Genomic DNA, 20811 nt, shown 5'->3' on the forward strand with positions numbered 1-20811 from the left:
GATCCCTGCGGAAAGCAGAAAGGTGGGGGGATGGAAAGATGTGCTTAGTGGTGGGATCCCATTGGAGGTGGCAGAAGTTACGGAGAATTATATGTTGGACCCGGAGGCTGGTGGGGTGGTAGGTGAGGACAAGGGGATCCCTATCCCTAGTGGGGTGGCGGGAGGATGGGGTGAGAGCAGATGTGCGTGAAATGGGAGAGATGTGTTTGAGAGCAGAGTTGATGGTGGAGGAAGGGAAGCCCCTTTCTTTAAAAAAGGAAGACACCTCCTTCATCCTGGAATGAAAAGCCTCATCCTGAGAGCAGATGCAGCGGAGATGGAGAAGTTGCGAGAAGGGGACGGCATTTTTACCCCGACACTGTTTTATCCCCCCTCGTTCAATCCCTTCCCACCTATGTTCATGACACTTCTCATGCTCTGGATTTTTTCAATAATTTTAAGTCCCTGACCTCCACCACCTTATTTTCACCATGGATGTTCAGTCCCTATATACCTCCATCCCCCACCAGGAAGGTCTCAAAGCTCTCCGCTTCTTTTTGGATTCCAGACCTAACCAGTTCCCCTCTACCACCACTCTCCTCCATCTAGCGAAATGAGTCCTTACTCTTAACAATTTCTCCTTTGGCTCCTCCCACTTCCTCCAAACTAGAGGTGTAGCTATGGGCACCCATATGGGTCCCAGCTATGCCTACCTTTTTGTTGGCTTCGTGGAACAGTCCATATTCCAAGCTTATACTGGTATCCGTCCCCCACTTTTCCTTCACTACATCGACGACTGAATTGGTGCTGCTTCCTGCACACATGCTGAGCTCGTTGACTTCATTAACTTTGCCTACAACTTTCACCCTGCCCTCAAATTTACCTGGTCCATTTCCGAACCTTCCTCCCCTTTCTTGATCTTTCTGTCTCTAACTCTGGAGACAGCTTATCTACTGATGTCTACTATAACCCTATGGACTCTCACAGCTACCTGGACTATTCCTCTTCCTACCCTGTCTCTTCCAAAAATGCCATCCCCTTCTTGCAATTCCTCCATCTCTGCTGCATCTGCTCTCAGGATGAGGCCTTTCATTCCAGGACAAAGGAGATGTCTTCCTTTTTTAAAGAAAGGGGCTTTCCTTCCTCCGCCATCAACTCTGCTCTCAAACGCATCTCCCCCATTTCACGCACATCTGCTCTCACCCCATCCTCCCTATATTTTTAAAATTCAGTCAGCAAGTTTCAATAGTGCTGTCATGTTGTTTTTCTGCTGGAACGTTGTTTTGCTTTGATTGGAAAGCAACATTCAGGAACAACTTTCTTAACTCTGGGGAAAAAAAATGTTCAACAGTATTCCAGTTTACTAAATGTAATTTTTCATGAATGCTTCAAAACAGAGCAGCTTTGGAATTCTTCTTTGCAACACTGATCAAAACAGTTGATGAAAGTTGAATATCACATGATAAACACAAAATAATCTGCAGATGCTGGGATCAAAGCAACACTCACAGCACGCTGGGGGAACTCAGCAGGTCGGGCAGCATCCGTGGAAACTCCTTCCAGGTGAGACAACACTTCACTTGTGAGTCTGTTGGGGTCATCGATTGCATCCGGTGCTCCCGGTGCGGCCTCCTCTACATCGGTGAAACCCGACGCAGATTGGGGGACCACTTCGTTGAGCACCTCCACTCCGTCCGCCACAACAGACAGGATCTCCTAGTAGCCACCCACTTCAACTCTGCTTCCCATTCTCATTCAGATAAGTCCATACATGGCCTCCTCTACTGCCATGATAAGGCTAAACTCAGGTTGGAGAAGCAACACCTCGTATACCATTTAGATAGTCTCCAGCCCCTTGGTATGAATATAGAATTCTCCAACTTCCGGTTATTCCCTCCCCCTCCCTTCCTCTATCCCTATTTCACTCTACCCCCTCCCCCAGTTACCTATCACCTCCCTCATGGTTCCACCTCCTTCTTATACTACCCATTGTTTTCCTGCCTATGAGGTCCCTACTTCTCCTCCCCCACCCCTTTGTCTTTCAAATTACTGGTTTTTCAACTGAACCTGCAAGCATTCTTCAAATCCTTCCTCTTCCTTCTTTCTTCAGTCCTGATGAAGGGTTCCGGCCCGAAACTTTGACTCATCGTTTCCACTGATGCTGCCCGACCTGCTGAGTTCCTCCAGCGTGCTCTGAATATCACATGATGCAGAGGAATTTTACGGACACCTCTCGTGACTGTCAGTAACATGTTGTGTTCAGTTTTGGGCAAAGAGTTTATGCTTGCCTGCTCTGTTTTTCAGTTCTTGAAGTTTATTCTCCAGCAGAATTTTTAACCAAATATGCCTGAGAAGCATCAGTTGCAATTCACTTAAGAACAACCAGCTTTGAGTAACACCGAGAATCCTGAAAGAAGACAAGGAGCCAAAACATTATACCTGTGTCCAACACAAAATCATTATACACACCTTCACATGCTGATAGCATATTCTTAGGACTTGTATGTATCCAGGACACAAGAAAGTGGACAGTAAAAATGAATCACAAAAATTTCACACTATCTATTTTAAATTTTATTCCCCCAGGCAGTTAATCTGATCAACCATTCTAGGACAGACAAACAATCAATGTGCAAAAGATAACAAACTGTGCAAATACAAAAAGAATAATAATCGTCATATAAATAAATAAGCCATAGATATCAAGAACATGAGATGAAAAGTCCTTGGAAGTGAGTCTATAGGTTGTAGGAACTGATCAGTGATGGAGCAAGTGAACTTGAGTGAAGTTGTCCTCTCTGGTTTAAGTGCCTGATGGTTGAGGGGTGATAACTGTTCCTAAACCTGGTGGTGTAGGCCCTGAGGTGCCTGTACCTTCTTCCTGATAGCAGTAGTAAAAGAGAGCATGGCTTTGATGGTGGAGGTCCTCGATGATGGATGCTGCTTTCCTACGACAGTGTGCTATGTAGATGTACTCAGTGATGGGAAGGGATTTATCCATGATGGACTGGGCCATATCCACTACTTTTTGTAGGCTTTTCTATTCCAACGCATCATTGCTTTCATACTAGGCCATGAAGCAACTGATCAATATACCTCCCACCACACATGTGTAGAAGTTTGTCAAAGTTTTATATGACATGCCAAATCTTCACAAACTTCTAAGGAAGTAGAGGCACTGCTGTACTTTCTTCATAATGGCACTTATGTGCGGGACCCAGGAAAGAAGCTCTGAAATGGAAACACCGAGAGAGGAATTTAAAGTTGCTGACCTACTCCATCTCCAATCCCGCCCCCCATACGAGAAATGGGTCAACTATCACTGGTTTCCTCCTCCTGCACTCAATGATCAGCTCCTTGGTCTTGCTGATATTGATTTAGGAATTATTGTTTCTTGCACCACTCAGCCAGATTTTCAGTCTCCCCCCATACCCTGATTCATCACCGCCTTTGATTCAGCCAGCAGAAGTGGCGCCGTCAGCAAACTTAAATATGGCATTAGAGCTGTACTGAGCCTCACAGTCATAAGTGTAATGCAAGTAGAGCGAGGGGCTAAGCACACAGCCTTGTGGCGCACCTATGCTGATGGAAACTGTGAAGGAGATGTTGTCGCCAATCTAAAATGTCTGGGGTCTACATTGCATTGTAAACGCTTTAGGTTCCATTTAATAATGCTGCTTAGATTGTCAGTCATCATCAACATCACCAGGTGCCGTGCCCAGTTTGAGCTTTCACTGCCATGGCCCACACACTCCTGTTTCGGGTCAAGTGGGTCAATTCACTGGTATTCATTTCCAGTTCTCTGGCTGCTGTCCCCATCATCATTTGTCTTTGTCTTCCTCTTGCTTTCTTCCCTTCAATCTTTCCCATAATTACCGTGCAATTGTAAATACATGCTGGTATTTATGCACATTTACTCTATTCTACACTATATCCTTTAACTTCAAGTTTATATATCTTTCTATTCTCTATAATTGTTGAATGTTGTTGTATTTTGTTGCATGTCACAATAAACACACCACAGCAAATTCCTAATGCATGCAGGTGACTATGGAGAATGAAGCTGATCCTTGAGTATGTTGCTCACACAGGATGGATCCTTGCATGTTGAACCATTTTGATGCAAGTACAACTAACTTGTGGGACGTAGGGGGTGTCCAGGGAGAGATAGCACCTCCGGTGGTGGGCTTGTCATGTTCCACCTGCCACCCAGCTCTCACCTGTGGCTCCCAGAAACTGTTTGTGACAGTGACCACACCCCAGTACATGGCTTCGACAGTGGGGCTAAACCAGGTGAGGGCAGCCAGGAACCTCCAACCCTGGTGAGATAGGGATATGCCTCACCCAGCGTACAAAGCCAGTTCTAGTGGACTGGGTGGATGAGACCAAATACAAGATCCAACAACCAAGAAGTCGGTGCTGCGACAGTTCGTGAAGAGCGAAGGGCATGACAAGGCATAGAAGGCGCCATGGCTCTCCACTACAGCTAAGGAAATCTCCAGTTGTGATGATTTTTCGTACCTTTGGACCAAGACCTTTGAGGCTGAGAGAGTGGAACTGCCCCAGTGCAATGGCTTTTTCACTATAAAGCTCCTCCCGGAGAGGTTACGTCATCCTTGCAAGCAACGGACAACCAACACAACTAACTTACAATGGTACATGTCTGGAACCGCCACTCCGCTTCATGGTTGACACGGCTGCAAAAGTCACTTCCCAGGTATTACAATCACCTGGGTGATCTGCAGGAGCCTAGGTGGGTTCAGTATTAAAGACCTTTTCTATGGAACTTCATAGAAAGCCAGAAGTAAGTAACAGAACCTGCAGGTTACATATATATTTTTTAAAAATTTTCGTTCACAGGAAGTCAAGCTTGACAAAGAAAGAATCTCTACTTGTGGCATACTTCCAATTGATGGTCAGAGCAAAACCTCAAGTACTAGCTCATATAAGTAAGTGGACATCTGTCACAGCCAACGTCAAGGAGAACCTCACATTCAACTTAGTCTCAGGATCATTCCAATCTGCATTTGCTGATAAATGACCCACATCATAGTTTGGTGCTCACCACTGCAACAGGGAGTTCATTGTCTTGCTCCTCTGCAGAAGCAGACTCCATCTACTTTTCCTTCAGTGCTCTGTAGCAGGTAGGTTGCGTATGGACTGTCGCTGCCGTTGTGAGCTTCTCCCAAGTGCAGGCACCCTCCCACTGCATACCTGCAGTCATTCTCAATCCACAATTACTCTGTAATAAAAAAGAGAGTGCATTTTCTCAACCTCCATTTAGAACCTCGCTGATCAGGCAGTACCTATTTTCCACATCATTACACAACAACCATCAGGCTCCTGAACCAGCCTGGATAACTTCACTCACCACAATGCTGAACTGTCTCTAATTCCTCCAGAACTCATGTTCTCAGTAAACTTTTTTAGATTACTATTTGCACTACTTGTCTTCTTTTGCACATTGGCTGCTTGTCACTGTAAGTCCATGAACAGTGTTCTGGCCTCTAGAGGCATAGTTCTTTTTGGAACGGACATCACTTCCAGTAAGTAAGCTGTTTTTTTTATATCGTTTCCAGCACAAGTTAATCTGAATTTGATCTGAAGCACACAGTGAAAAAACATCCATCTCTATCCTCTCTTTATTTGCCCTTGAAACAACAATATATTTTCACAAGTAAGATCTCATTAAAAACCTTGAAGAAAGATTCCATCTTGAGTGACTTTTGAGAAGGTGCTTAACTCACTGCATAGCCTTGAGAGGGCAGTAGGGAGAGAAGATAGCTTGTCTTCAAAGGCTTCACCCACAGACTGGAGATGTGTCTGAATGCCATAGATGACAACGTCAGCTTCTGACCCAAGCAGTGTTGAATGCCAAGACCTGGAAGCAAGGTCAGAATGTGGCACATCTATTATAACTTCATGATGCTTGAATAAATCCACAATTAGCATAGTTGCAGCACAGGACCACACCAGAGGTGAAGCAGCAAGAATAAGAGTGGTTTATGCTAACTCCGAAGCTGAGATGCAAATTGAGAAAGCTTGTATATGCATGGAAAGAAGATGTGTAGAGGCTACATTAAGCATACTCAAGGAAGAGCATGAAGCTAAGACTGCCTCCGCAGAGGCAAAGATGTGGAAAGCAGCAGCTGACTTAGACAGTAGTGAGTCTATAAGCACAATCAGTCACAACAGCCAATGCATTTTACTAAGGAATATGTCCAAACACATTTGGCTATAAAAATGACAGTGCTCCAGCTCTACAAGGAGAATGTGCCTTTCACATAGACCTGGTATTGACAGTTAAAGTCTACAACAGCAAAGACGCACAACACCCACTTCTCAAGTTCCACCACAGCAAAGACCTCATTCAAGAGTTGCTACTGATGCCCACCACATGGGCACAGGCTTGGACCAACTTCTATCTGGCAAGAATAGAAGGCTTCCTTCTATCCCAGGACAAACATCTGGCAAGCCAGTCTCCACGATGCTCTCATTCAGCAGCCACAGGTGCGTTAGATTTGGCTTGATATCTGGCTCATCGAGACCTAGTCACAGCAGGATTAAAGGTGTTCAACAATTATTCTGCTAGTTATCTGTGTTGCAAGTCAAACGCTCACAATGCCATGGTAAACCTATCAAAGTCTCAAACCTAGCAATGAGCTGGACCTCTACATGTCTTGGTGGGGAATCACTGAAACATACAAGGGTTAGAGCAGTTCACATTAAAAATCCAGCTAAGGGTTTACAAATGCTGTGGCAGAGGCTGGACAAATGCTCTGGCCCTCCAGAGGCAATCAAAGAATCTCTGTTCAGCAGACTCAGTATTTTTCCAAAGCTCTCACACAAAGAACCATAAAAGCAACCAGAGCTTGCAGATCTATTGTCAGAAATGCAAGCCGTAAACAAACAAGAATACCTACTAGGGCTGGGTTTCTTGAACATAGCAAGAGGAATAAACCCTATAGTAGAGAATCTATCAAGCAATATAGAAAAACAGTGGACAACCGAAGAGTTCAAAAATAAAGGAAGATCATGCCCCCCATCCGCAATTTTTGTTCTTTGTGGAATTCGTCAGTCATCACACAGAAATGTGAAATGACCCTTGTTTTATGCTCTCAACTTCCAGTAATACATCATTCAAAGAGACGTCTCCAGCAAAAGCATGAAAACTCAAAACCCCTATCACAGTCAACAAAACTGAGGAAGAAACAATGAACCCCAACAGACAAAGCCCATAAGAAACCTTACCCTTCAGAGAAATGCAAAGGTTTTAAAGAAAAAAACACTTGTAGACCGGCAATCCTTTCTGAAAGAGCACTCAATATGGTTCAAATGTAGTGGTTTAACAGCACACCAAGCAAAAGAGCGCAAAAGCGAGCAGCACATGTCAGCACTTCATTCAGGGCCAGCACCTTGGGCTACTGCTGGTTCCAGCACACCCACAGTACAGCATGACAGGGAGTCAGCCGAGCATCCATCAGATGTAGTTACTTCCTCATGGACAGAGGTATGCGGGAAAGGCTTCCAAGGTAAATCCTGCTCTAAGATATTTCATGTCTAGTCAACATCCGCTCTGAGCAAAAAATAGCAGCATGTGTAATTTTAGATGATCAGGGCATTGTGCCATTGGCAAAATCATCATTCTTTGAAATATTCTGTATTCAAACTTTGGTTTCCCCATACACTCTAAAGACATGCTCTGGAACAGTAAAAGTTGTTGGAAGAAGAGCCGGTGGATTTGTCATGGAGTCAATAGGAAGGAAAGTCTGCTTACCCTCACCAACCCTCAAAGAGTGCATCTATATTCCCAACAACAGCTGAGAAGATCGTCGGGGTTTCTCTTCCCGCCATTACAGACACTTACACCACACGCTACATCCGTAATGCAAACAGCATTATGAAGGACCCCACGCACCCCTCATGCAAACCCTTCTCCCTCCTGCCATCTGGCAAAAGGCACCAAAGCATTCGGGCTCTCACGACCAGACTATGTAACCGTTTCTTCCCCCAAGCCATCAGATTTCTCAATACCCAGAGCCTGGACTGACACCAACCTACTGCCCTCTACAGTGCCTATTGTTTTATTTATTATTTGTTGTAATGCCTGCACTGTTTTGTGCACTTTATGCTGTCCTGGGTAGGTCTGTAGTCTAGTGTAGTTCTTGTGTTGTTTTTACGTAGTTCAGTGTAGTTTTTGCACTGTTTCATGTAGCACCATGGTCCTGAAAAACCTTGTCTCGTTTTTACTGTGTATTGTACCAGCAGTTATGGTCGAAATGACAATAAATGTGACTTGACTTGACTTGACTAAAATCCCAACTCCCAAAGCTGCACAAGGTCATTCACATCTTAATGGCATACATAGCTGATAAGGTTCCACCACTTGACTCTTCTGCTGAGATTTTCCTGTTGCTTGGCAGAGCCACCATCTGTGCACACAACACACATAAACAATGTAGTAGTCAGCACAATGCACCTTATACCCAACGACTGGTCCTTGGCAGGTCATAGTGGGTGACATCTACCTCAACGGTGCTATCTGCCCACCATCAGCACATTTAAGACTAATGTCTTGGAGATTAGGCACCCAAGGCATTTCAAACCTTGTGGGAGTAGAATCGATTTTAAAGTGAAGATTGTAGGTAAGCAAACCAAGCCCCTCACTTCTACTCAACCAGATTTAGGCAAACTGGGCTTCTGCCACTGGAAAGATGATTATAAGCTGGCAACTTGCATCAAAGATGAGGTCTTCCTTCGAATCATGAATGAAGTGTTATTTACCCCTAGGGGTCATATTTTTTAGGGATTATACCTTTAAAAAGAGAGAGGGAGAGTTGTTCAACACAAACACCTTGTTATTAGGAGAGAGAGAGGCAAAGACCGTTTTGAAATGGTGTTATGGTTTCTCCGCAGTGTGTTTACACTTTTGCAAGGACACTGCCACTGTTCTTACAGAGAGAGAAGGGAGGAGCTACTTGTTGGACAGCTGGTGTTCAGCATGGTGAGATAAATAGAAGGTCAGCTGATAGACTGACAGATGCATGGTTTTGGACACGCAGATGCACAAGGGTGTGGTGAAGTTACCGCTATCCCGTTTTGGTGCCCACAAGTGTGGGACTGTGGATCGATTACGAGGTATCGATCTGTGATTATTAGTGCGTGAAAGAGTGACCTTATGGAGTCTACTAGTGTGTCTAACCCTCACCTGGGTTGGTTAGACTATCACTCGAAGACGGTGCTCTTAAGTTGGTCAAGCTTGGGTAACTTGGAAGTTTCAGAGGACAACGGGACGATCAATGGCATCAGCTCACATGAAGAACTAACATCTATCTCTCTCCATCACTACCCAACTCAATACCACGAACTGAACTGAACTTGACTCATTGCCGTAAGACTGTATCCATTTACCCTTAGGCTTGAAGAAGCTTGGTTTTCATATATTTCCACACTTACATTTATATAATTCATTGCTAACCTGTTTGATATATCTGCATTTATATTACTGTATTGCGTAGTTACTAATAAATACCATTAGTTAATAGCGACACCAGACTCAAAGTGTTTTCTATTTCTGCTGGTTCTTTCAACCTGTCATGGGGTACGTGACAGAAGAGTTTAGCAAAGACAGTTGGGTAGCTCTCCTTCCTTTTCGTTCTCCATGACAACTCCTACCAACTAACAAAGAGCAGGCCCTCAGTTGATTCATGTCCCTCTGTCACACATTGAGAAGGAAACCACAGGTGAAAGAACATTATGCGGCATTCATGGAGAGACTCTTCAGGAACAATCATGTTGAGTCAGCAAAGAATACCATCAAATATCAGCAAAGAAAACTGGTATTTGCCCAACTTCATTGTCTATTGCTCCTATATATTTGCACAAATACGTATTGTCTTTGGTTCAAGAGTTCATTTCAAAGGCCTATCACTGATCAATGTGCTCTTACAGGGTCCAGACCTCAATAACAGTTTGCTTGGAGTCCTCATGCACTTCAGAACTGAGTCCGTCACAGAGATGGCAGACATCAAACAAATGGTCCATGGCTTTCTAGTGAGAGAGGTCATCAAGACTACATCAGATTCTTGTGGATTTGTGACCACTAACTGGCGTACTGCATGAGAGTTCATTTACTTGGTCACTATCCCTCACCAGCTGTGGCAATCTATGGCCTTAAGAGTGAGAGAAGGAACTCAGGCCTGAAGCACAGAGGTATGTAGAAAGGCATTTCTATATTGATTATGGTTGTAAATAATTATCTAGTGCAGAAAAGGCACTCAGTGTGCTGAAAGCAGCAAAATACATGTTGGCACAGTCTAATTTCAGATAGGCTAAGATCACATCCAGAAGTATTCTCATCTGCAGATCTGGCCAAAGGTCAACAGAATCTTGATCTTGGATAGGACCTCCCTCCCATGCAGTGGAGTTTGGATGGGACATCATTACTGACACCCTTCCTTTCCAGAATGCTTATACTAAAAGACGATATACACATTATGCCATGCTACTAACTATCAACAGCTTATTTGACCCTCTTGGATTTGCTGCTCCAGTCAATATCCAAGGACACTTCATGTTCAGAGAGTTGATCTCAAATACCTGTGGATGGGATGTCTCACTCTCTGAAGAGAAACATGAGTGGTGGCAACAGTGGATTTCTTCCCTTCAGGATCTTAAATGTTTGAGGATTCCAAGAACCTACACAACAATTCAACTACCTACAGCCCAAGGAAAAAGGTCTGCATCTTCTGTGATGCATCAACTAAAGCCACTGCTGCTGTTGCATACCTGAAGTTGACAACTACTACTAGATACACAGTCGCAAAGTTGGATCATTCTAAGCAAGGCAATGCTTGCTCCCAAACCAGGTCTCACCATACCAATGCTTGAACTCGATTATGCTGTTCCAGCAGTTGAGATGGCAGAGATGATAACCAAAGAACCGGACAGAAAACTAGGTGAACAACAGGAATTCTGCAGATGCTGGAAATTCAAGCAACACACCTCAAAGTTGCTGGTGAACGCAGCAGGCCAGGCAGCATTTCTAGGAAGAGGTACAGTCGACGTTTCAGGCTGAGACCCTTCGTCAGGACCTAGAAAACTAGGTGATATCAAGTTTCTACTGACAGCAAGTTTGTGTTCGGTTATGTATTTAATGAAATGAGGAGATTCTATATTTATGTACATAATCGGATCCAAAGTATAATGTGATCAACTCAAAAGAGCCTACTGAACTCAATCTGGCTTATCATGCTACAAGAAGGCTTCAAGCTAATCAACTCACACTCTCATGTTTAACCAGCCCAGCAATTCCCACTGATCTTCAGCAGGAACGTAGTCAGCAAGAACTTTTCCCAAACCAAAGTTCCCTTAGTTAATCTGACCTTTTCTAGACTCTGAAGGATGACAGTGAGTTGGAGGACAGATTAAGAAATCACAGTTCACTTTGGAGGTAACTCAACCAATCATGATTGCAGACGAACATCATATCAGCTCTCTGCTCTCTGGACATTTCCGCAAGCCAGGATGCCAAGGCTAGTATTTTCAAAGCCAGAATGGTTAAAGATTGTGTAGTAAGACTGTTTTCAAGACTAGTTTCAAAGACTATCGTTATTTGCCAAAGACTTAATGAAACGTCATTTGACTTTTAGTTTCAGTCGGCCGGGTGGGGAGTGTTCTGGCCTCTAGAGGTGCAGTTTGTTTTGTATGGACAATACTTCCTGAACGAAAGCTTTTTTTTTGTTATATCATTTCCTGTGCAGGTTAGTTTGGATTCAATCTGAAGTGCACAGTGGAAAAACATTCATCTCCATCCTCTCTTTATTAGCCCCAGAAATTACAATATCTTTCACAAGTAAGATCTCATTAAGAACAATGAAGGAAGCTTTCATCTTGGGTGATTTTTGAGAAGGTGTTTAACTCATTGTATAGCTTTTTACATATGCAGTGTGAGGGCAGTAGATACAGTTTTTCATAAATTCGATTGTATTTCTTCACTTTCCTGGAAATACTTGCAAGGAAAAAAATCTCAAAGTCATATATAGTGATATGCATGCACTTTGATAATAAATGTACTTTTACTTTGGTCAGAGCTGGCAACTTCCACAATTCATTCCTCCAAGGCCATCCCCAGCTGCCTCATATTTCAGAGGCCACAGGGAACAAGGCTACACCCTATCCATTCAGCTCAGAGCTCTGAACTTACCCAACTGAGCAATGCTATAACAGCAGCCATCCTATGGTGTGGAGCTAGTGGAAACCATATCAGGATGGTGAACATATAGTGTCAATGTCTGTGTCACTCTGGTGGCACTGTGCATCCAGGCTCTCTTAAACTGCTCTGCACATTGTAATTTGTTCATCAGGTGAGTTCAGACATTGAATGCAGAATGGAGTCAGGGAAACGTCAGCAGATTAGTCATAGTCATAGTCATAGTCATACTTTATTGATCCCGGGAGAAATTGGTTTTCATTACAGTTGCACCATAAATAATAAATAGTAATAGAAACATAAGTAGTTAAATAGTAGTATGTAAATTATGCCAGTAAATTATGAAATAAGTCCAGGACCAGCCTATTGGCTCAGGGTGTCTGACACTCCAATGGAGGAGTTGTAAAGTTTGATGGCCACAGGCAGGAATTACTTCCTATGACGCTCTGTGTTGCATCTCAGTAGAATGAGTCTCTGGCTGAATGTACTCCTGTACATTATGTAGTGGATGGGAAACATTGACCAAGATGGCATGCAACTTAGACAGCATCCTCTTTTCAGACACTACCATCAGAGAGTCCAGTTATTCATGGAGGACCAGGGTGAAGAACTTCATCAGAATGCTCACAGGAAATGGAGGAAGGTAGAATAGATGTGAAGAGGTATTCAGTCTAATTCCTCAAATTCTGGACCTCTGTATCATGATTGCTCTAAGTACACTTTTCTGAACATGTGGTGAAGCAGCTCCATTACATCCAGCTCCTGCTGCAGACTCACAATAAAATGGCTCACACACTGGTATGGTAATTTAAGCCTCTGCAGAATCACATGAGCAATAATCAGTCAATGTAATAACATCAATTACTTCAGCTACTTAATAACCATAAATGATTTCCAGGAAGTTACTTGTCTTCAGGTAAGCATAGATTTTCTCGTCAATAAGTAGCAGGATGAAACTATTATTTCAGTTCTCAGAATCAGATTTATTATTATATGAAATAGCAGCTGAACAGGGCAAAGACATGATTACTATAACACAAAATAAATAAGTAATACAAAATAAAGGAATAAGACATAGGAGCAGAATAAGGCCATTTGCTCCACCATTTCATCATGGCTGATTTATTAACCCTCCCAAATCCATTCTCATACCTTCATAATCTTTGACACCCTTACAAATTAAGAACCTATCAACCCCCATATTAAATATATCCAATGTCTTGGCCTCCACAGCCATCTGTGGCAATGATTTCCACAGATTCATTACCCTCTGCCTAAATAAATTCCTCTTCATCTCTCATTTAAAGGGAAATCCTTCTATTCTGAGACTGTGCCCTCTGGTCCTAGATAATAAGGGTGTGTTCATGGAATATTCAAAAATATGATGACAGAGGAAGAATTTGTTCCTGGATCATTGAGGAAGAATCATTGAGTTCCTGAATTGTTGGGTCTCAGCCTAACAATACAGTACTTCAGCGTAAGAGGCCAACAAAGTTCAACGTAAGCACAAGCAGATTGTTCCAATAAACAAACAACAATCTTCCGACTTGGATTGGAGCCACTGGACTCAGTATTGAATTCATCACGTTTAAACAACCATCATCTACTCTTGCATCATGTGTTCCTAACAATTATTCATTTTCACCTCTTTTGCTTATTCCAGGTATTATTTATCTCCTATGTATACACTCTTCAGACACACTTACATTGTCCTGCTTCAGCAGGCACCACCACCCACTTATGTATTAAATCTTATTTTATTATTTCCATCATTTTTCTATTAAAGCTGCTCCATTTCTAACTTTTAAAATCATGACAAATGTCATTGAACTGAACATAAACTCTGTTTTTCTCTCCTCATTTGCTGTCTGGCCTGCTGAATAATTCCAGGATCTCCTGTTTGTTTTGCTTTAGATCTTTGGCACTGAAGTATTTTGCTACTGAATATCTATTCAGCTAGAACACTAAAATAATAGGTTGACAATCACAGCTTCACAAAGCCTCTGCAAAAGAAACACAAATCTCAGTAACAAGATGCTTCAAACAGAAATAGCAATCTCTATTAGGGTTGTATCCCCAGTTATAAGGAAATAGCTGTATTTATGTAGTATTTTACTCATTCCTAATGTTCAACAATTATATCAATGACGATTGATATTTATGGCTTTTTCTAATTGCAATTTGTGTGGATGATCATTGGTTCTTGTTTGTGGTCCTCTGCCAACCTTCCAGTTCCCCTTCATTATATGCCAGAGATCTTGGTGCATCACTGGACTCCACAAAGCTTTCAGTGGACCAATGCTATCTGCCAATGCTTCCTCTAATGAATACTCAGCCACCATCGACTTTATCAGTGCACTTTGATGGAAGGTGAGAGATACATTTGTGCCCATTTTGTGAAAGCATATCAACATCATCTCCCTGATCTCCAGTCTCTCACTAGCCCTTCTATTTTTAAATCTTCCCCTACCACTCCTGAATTCTAGTCACTCCCCATCATTCTCAATGTCCTGTCACCCTGCAGCCTTCTAAATATCCAGTTTCTCCATTGCCACATTGACCTGTAATGTTTCTCTTCCAATACTGATCTCTAACCTCACCCCCATGTTTCCCACTAGCTAATATCTCTCCTGCTCTTCCAGGCTCAGTCTCCTGAAATAATTCAATTTTCAATCACACTGGTCTCGGGTCCTGTCCTACAAATCCATATCTATTACCTTTCTCCACCAATCTCTCTCCTTCTCTCCTGAGCTACAGTCTCTCCCTGATCTCTCAATTTCTAGTCGCTCGCAGACATCCCCAGAGCCAGTCTCCCACCTAGGTCCCTGTGCTCATCTCTACTCAGCTCTCCTGAGTTCCAGTCTTTTCACTACCTTCCTCTGCCAGCTGTCCATACATTAAGCCTCCCCTTAACAGTACCCGCTTCTCCCAACTCCTACACTTTCATTGTCCTCCATTTCCCCATTCTCTCTTACACTCCTGATTCAATCCTTCTCCTACCCTCCTGACTCCATCTCTTCAAAGCTTCCACTTGAGTCCAACACAGGACAAGTCCTACTATTTCAGATGGGTCTGACCTGAAGTGAAGTAAAGTGAAAGTAGGGGTGATACAGGTCTTGTCAACAAACTGAGCAGGGAGAATCAACGGTTCAGGCTTGTGGTCATGGTCATCTTGCTTAAATATATGTAATAATAGTAACAATAAGACTTAGGAAAACAGGATCCTAATCTACTTTAGCCCTTGTCCTGCTTCCACCCAACAAGCACTTTGGCTAGTTAGAGGAATGTACTGACATCCAATACAAGATAGCCAAGTTTCTTTTTAAGTTTGTGAAATCACAGACAACATGGAATTCTGGAACATTAACCTCTAAGTTTCTGTGATTCTTCATCTCTGTCATGAGCCCTGTGGACCTGTGCGGGGGGACGTAGAGCATTAGGTTCCGAGGTTTCTTGAACACCTGTATTTGTTAATTATTGTTAACAAATTGTTAGTTAACTATTATTAAGTCCTTGTGTTTTCTGCTTAATCTTGTTAAGTTTATTTTGACTGGCATCGGTTTCCTGCATAATATGATTATTTAAAGTGGACTTCCAATTAGCATTTATCGTGGGGTCCTTGTTCTGAAAATGATTCGCCTTACAGTATCACTCAGTTGAGTCACCGATATTCTGTTGGAATTTCAATGTATAAACTCCTTTCTGTTTCTACACAGGAGTCTGTCATTCCTCTACACCTGGGTTTAGTCATTGCCAGCAACACACCATGACAATCTCAGTCTACCAACTTTTGCCTCTGTCCAAGTTGGTCATGGTGTCAATCTGTATGACAATGCAATTTTATAGGAAACTCTGCCTATATAGTAAGCACAACCACCATGAAAACACTCCCACACACAATTGCAGGGCAATTTAGCAGCTACATTATCTCACACAAAGACTTTAGCCAATATAATACAATCAATTATTGTAAACTTATACTAACGGTATGGCTAAACTCTGGATTGCCTTTAAGTAGTCAGAATTTAATTGATAGCGTGGTTATCCACGGAAATAACAAGCATCACACAAGTAAGAGACTTTATTTTTCCGAAATTAGTTCCATACAGTTATGTTGTTATTCATCTTGTACCCTGATATGATAGCTGTCTGATATTCCAGTTCTTTCACATGACTCACCTGGGTTAAATAAGGAGTAATGAACTGCGTGATGAAAAGACAGGAACAGAATCTATAATCGATTCCATTAAATAGCTTCAGACAAAACAGGCTGCATCTTTGGAAGAACAATATCTTTAAACGAAACAAAATGTTTGTGTAAGTGTATCTGAATGATGAGTCTATCTCACCACTAGGGGTTCATATTTTTGTGCTTCTAATGCAGCTTTAAAAGTTTACATTTTACACTGTGGTGCTTTCACTGTGATCATTACTCAACCTCCTTGTCTCTGGAAAATAGATTTCCTTTCGACACTTACTGATCCCACATTTTTCACTGGGCATTTGTGAATAGGCACTATCAAGGAGTCCTCAATATATCTGGCAGCAGAATACTGCCTCGGTTAATGGTGGAGATCCCTGTTTCCTCAAGGCTCCAGAGACCTACGTTCCACTCTGACCTTCGGCACTGCTCCTGCGAAATTTCTGCACTTTTTTAGTGGCTGTGTGGGTTTCCCTGGATTCTTAGGTTTCTCCACACATTCCAGAGACATGCTAGCTGCTGGTTAATTAGCTCTTGTAAAATACAAACTTATACACTCAGTAGCTGCTTTATTAGCTACTATACCTAATTAAGTGGCCACTACATGCATGTTTGTGGTCTTCTGCTGCTGTAGTCCATCCACTTCAAGGTTTGACATGCTATGCCTTCAGAGGTGCTCACACCACTGTTATAATGCTGTTACTTGAGTTACTGTTACCTTCCAGTCAGCTTGAAACAATTTGACCATTCTCCTTTGACCTTTCTCACCCACAGAACTGCCACTCACTTCTTGATTGTTTTCATATCATTTTCTGTAAGCTCTAAAGACTGTTGTGCATGAAAATCCCAGAAGATCAGTAGCTCCTGAGATACTCAAACCACTCTCTCTGGCACCAACAATCATTCTACGGTCAAAGTCACTTTGAAATCACATTTCTTCCCATCCTGATGTTTGGTCTGAACAACAACTGAACCACTTTTCGCTCCCTTTTCCCTAGGATCTTTGAAAATGTTGACAAAGCAAGTTTCAGTCTGATGGTGTCTTCCATTGATAATATTCAGATGTCCTTGTTAAACTAAGTATTCTAACCTATTACTAAATAGTCCGTGGCAATAACAATACGTACAAAAATGCATGAGATGGTATTTAACACCTTCACTCAAAAATCTGTCCACTAGCCATTGTTAAAGCTTGTGAGGTAAATACTATACAACTTCAGAACCTCATTGTGTGAAGTTCCAAGCTATTAATTCCTTCTTTCTTTAGTAACCACTAACTTTTTCTGTTGTTACTTGGATTACCAGTGTTATGAAATATTCTTGGTACCTGGAATATTTGGCTACCCCATACTGAGAAGGATGTTTTGAGTGTGACCATCCCGCCTGTTGAATTAGTCTCTTTAGTAAATAGTGGGGTCTTAGACTTTGCTACAACTCTTTGACTGTGGACTGCAGCCACACCAGACGCTTATGTCAAATTGAATTTACTAGCATTCTTCAGTTCTTACTTCCATTGACATTGAAGGCTATCATACAAGTCCAAAGCATTATGATTCCTACTTTAAAATCATTGGATGAATTTGCTCAAGTCACAAATAAGACACCAAGAATACAAATTCAAAGTGCTTTATCCAAAAAAAACTCACTAATTACCTACTGTGCTTCTAGCTCTCATCTCATATTTATAGTGTTCAGCCATTCTAACTGTTATGGATCACAGTAATTTTGCGATTTCTAGAAAATAATCTGATGGTAAGTCAACACCCCTTACCACAATATGGTTATCAGTGCACACAAAGTCTGGCCTAAATTATACTTTGAGATATTCCTTGTGATTCATCATGAAAGCATCTATTAAGTTGAATTTGTTATGCAATAAACTCTTTGAAATCTTGCCAAGCAAGAGTCCACAGCCCCCAAGGAAAACCACCATCTTCAATGTCAATGTATAATTTTGGAACTATTGCATTGGAACCTAACAAATATGCATCCAAAGAAGCAAAGATATACTTTGCAAGGTTCCTCACAGGCTATTTACATATATGTTGAGCATCTCAACCAACGGTTCCCAACCTGGGGTCCAAGGACCCCTTGGTTAGTGGTAGAGGTCCATGGCATAGAAGAAGTTTGGGAACCTCTAATCTAAGTAATTGGTGCAAACTGTGACAATATTGCAAGTAGGTACAGATGTCCATTCAGGATCAGAATATGAACTGCCATATGGATACAGAGGAAAAAACATATTCTGTGCCTGAAGATGCACGTAATGGCATTCTTGTGAAAGCTAATACAATTTATAGACTGGAATTCAGCATCTCAACCCCTCAGATGTGAAATTTAAGTAGTCTTGATACCTTAGGCCTCATCCATGACAGCATGTGTTATCCTTCCCTCAACAGCCTTCTGGGTAACCAGCAAGAATAAAGTAACAAAATTCCGGTTCAATTTCTTTGACATTTATCTTGCTGACCATTTTCAGTCTTGTACCTAATGAGTCATTGCTTATATTTAGCTAAAGGTTATCACAGATCTCATCAATTGTCTTCTTCAAAGAAAAGTCTTTTATACCACTGGTTCAAATATAGCTGGTGAAAAAAAGAAACCATAGAAAAACATTCATCTTTGTAGAGTTTCTCCTGCCAGATCACACATTCTGTATGTGCACCAACTTCATGTAAAATTTTCAAAAGGGAAGTGTTTATCCCTATGTCTAATAATACATTTACCAATACAGGATCATAAAGATTACAAATGGGTTTGTGAGGATGCTTAATGAGGTAATATTTTCACTTGCTAGGACAACTGATTTAATGGTTGCTTTTGTCTAAATGTTAACTGCGTTGCCGAGGGCACAAAATTCTATAGTCTAAAAAGGGAACATGTTAAGCGAAAGATTGGGAGATAGCACCTTACCCCATATAAATCTTGCATTATTTCCTCAATATGTACACTGTAAATTGGAACTAATCAGTTCCTGTTTTGAATATAATGTCACATGTACTAATGTACAGTGAAAAGCTTCTATTCAAAGCTCCAAATGTTTAATCCATGGTTGACGTTTTTGCAAATTTTAATGTTGTAAACAGTTTTATCAAATATGTAACCTTTAAGTTAGATTTAGAAATTTCAATATTTCACCAACTTTGATAACAATGCCTGATTCCAAATGTTGTAAGCCATTTCAATTACATTTCATACATTAGGACACAAGTTTGCAAGTTAAAGACTTATTTCTACATCTTTGAAAGCACTAGAATGTTTCTTCCTCTTGTTGAATGAGCATCGGTTTGCATAACAGGAAATAAGTTCAGTAACATACCTTGATGTGTTGAACTTTACATCCTAGATGTAGATATTACCACATTGGTAAAAACTAACTGGGAAGAAGTTGCTCACTGCAATATTTTAGCAATTAGCTTGAGGGGATACAATAATATCCCCTGTTGTGTGATGTGTTGGCAAAGTATTTCCCTCCATAGTTCCATTGCAATCATCCTTTAACCTGGAAGGATCACATGCCTTGCTGTGTAATACAACTCAAAAGTAAACATAGTTTGATGAAATTATATTCCAAATCACTACATACTTTAGTTTGAATGTTTTCCTCATCTCCCTGGTTAGTCTGCTCTATTTCTTCAGCTACCAATGAGCATCTGTATATCCAAGTGTACAATGGAGAATGCCAGAATTGAATTGGCTCACCAACACTACACACGCCAGGTTCAACAGGGCCTGATCCATTTTGCAAAAGAAGGGGTGCTATAATGCTACTCAAACAGAAAGGGTGGTAGTTTCTGTAATGAATTAAGGAATATTGTTTAATTTTGGTCTCAATTATTGTGATGAAATTGACCAAATATAAATCTAGAAATGACTGAAAGTAATTGCAATACTTCAAACTTTTGTACAGGGTGATTACCCCAGCCGTTGGAACAGTCTCTATAGCCGGAATCCTGTACCAGCATAAGGAAAAAATACCTGCTGCACAACTCCGATGAGTGCCTTTTGTAAACAATAAAATGTATTGCAAATAAATTGTGAACTATCTGTTGATAGATGTGATTTGATAACTATTTTTCCACATTGAAGATAATTTGCATTCTGTTGGTAAAGTGACCGCATACAGGCTGCACGCTGTATGCATGTTTATATTTGTGTGCTTCCTTGAAACTCATTGCTTATTTGGGAAGGAACTAATCTTTCCCTAAAAATAGCCACTGGGTGGGCAAAGATTCTGAGTTCTTACAGGAAGCATTGTCTGGAGTGAACAAGAACTTGGAGAGATTCATTTAAGTACAATGGGACATCAATGTACAGGGAATGGTTGGGGCAAGGCAAAATCTGCCAGGGGGCAGAGGCAGTAAATTTCCAAAAGCAGATCTTTCAAGTCCACTCTAAGGCACTCTGCATATTAACCTAT

General features: G+C 41.6%; 2 long non-coding RNA genes across 2 annotated transcripts in view; both read right to left on the reverse strand.

The window, feature by feature from the left end:
* The window catches only part of LOC134355945 (uncharacterized), a 41150-nt gene extending 21101 nt beyond the window's left edge, over positions 1–20049 (reverse strand). Inside the window, exon 1 of the long non-coding RNA XR_010020226.1 lies at positions 19978–20049. This is a non-coding gene — a long non-coding RNA (uncharacterized LOC134355945). The remainder of the gene's footprint in view (positions 1–19977) is intronic.
* Positions 2575–5454, reverse strand: LOC134355944 (uncharacterized). The gene is made up of 3 exons (XR_010020225.1): positions 5351–5454; positions 5045–5221; positions 2575–3210 (listed from the first exon to the last, which is right to left on the reverse strand). It is a non-coding gene; the product is annotated as an uncharacterized LOC134355944 (long non-coding RNA).
* Positions 20050–20811: the final 762 nt, after the last annotated feature.

Source organism: Mobula hypostoma, chromosome 13, assembly GCF_963921235.1.
Source record: "Mobula hypostoma chromosome 13, sMobHyp1.1, whole genome shotgun sequence".
Taxonomy (NCBI): domain Eukaryota; kingdom Metazoa; phylum Chordata; class Chondrichthyes; order Myliobatiformes; family Myliobatidae; genus Mobula; species Mobula hypostoma.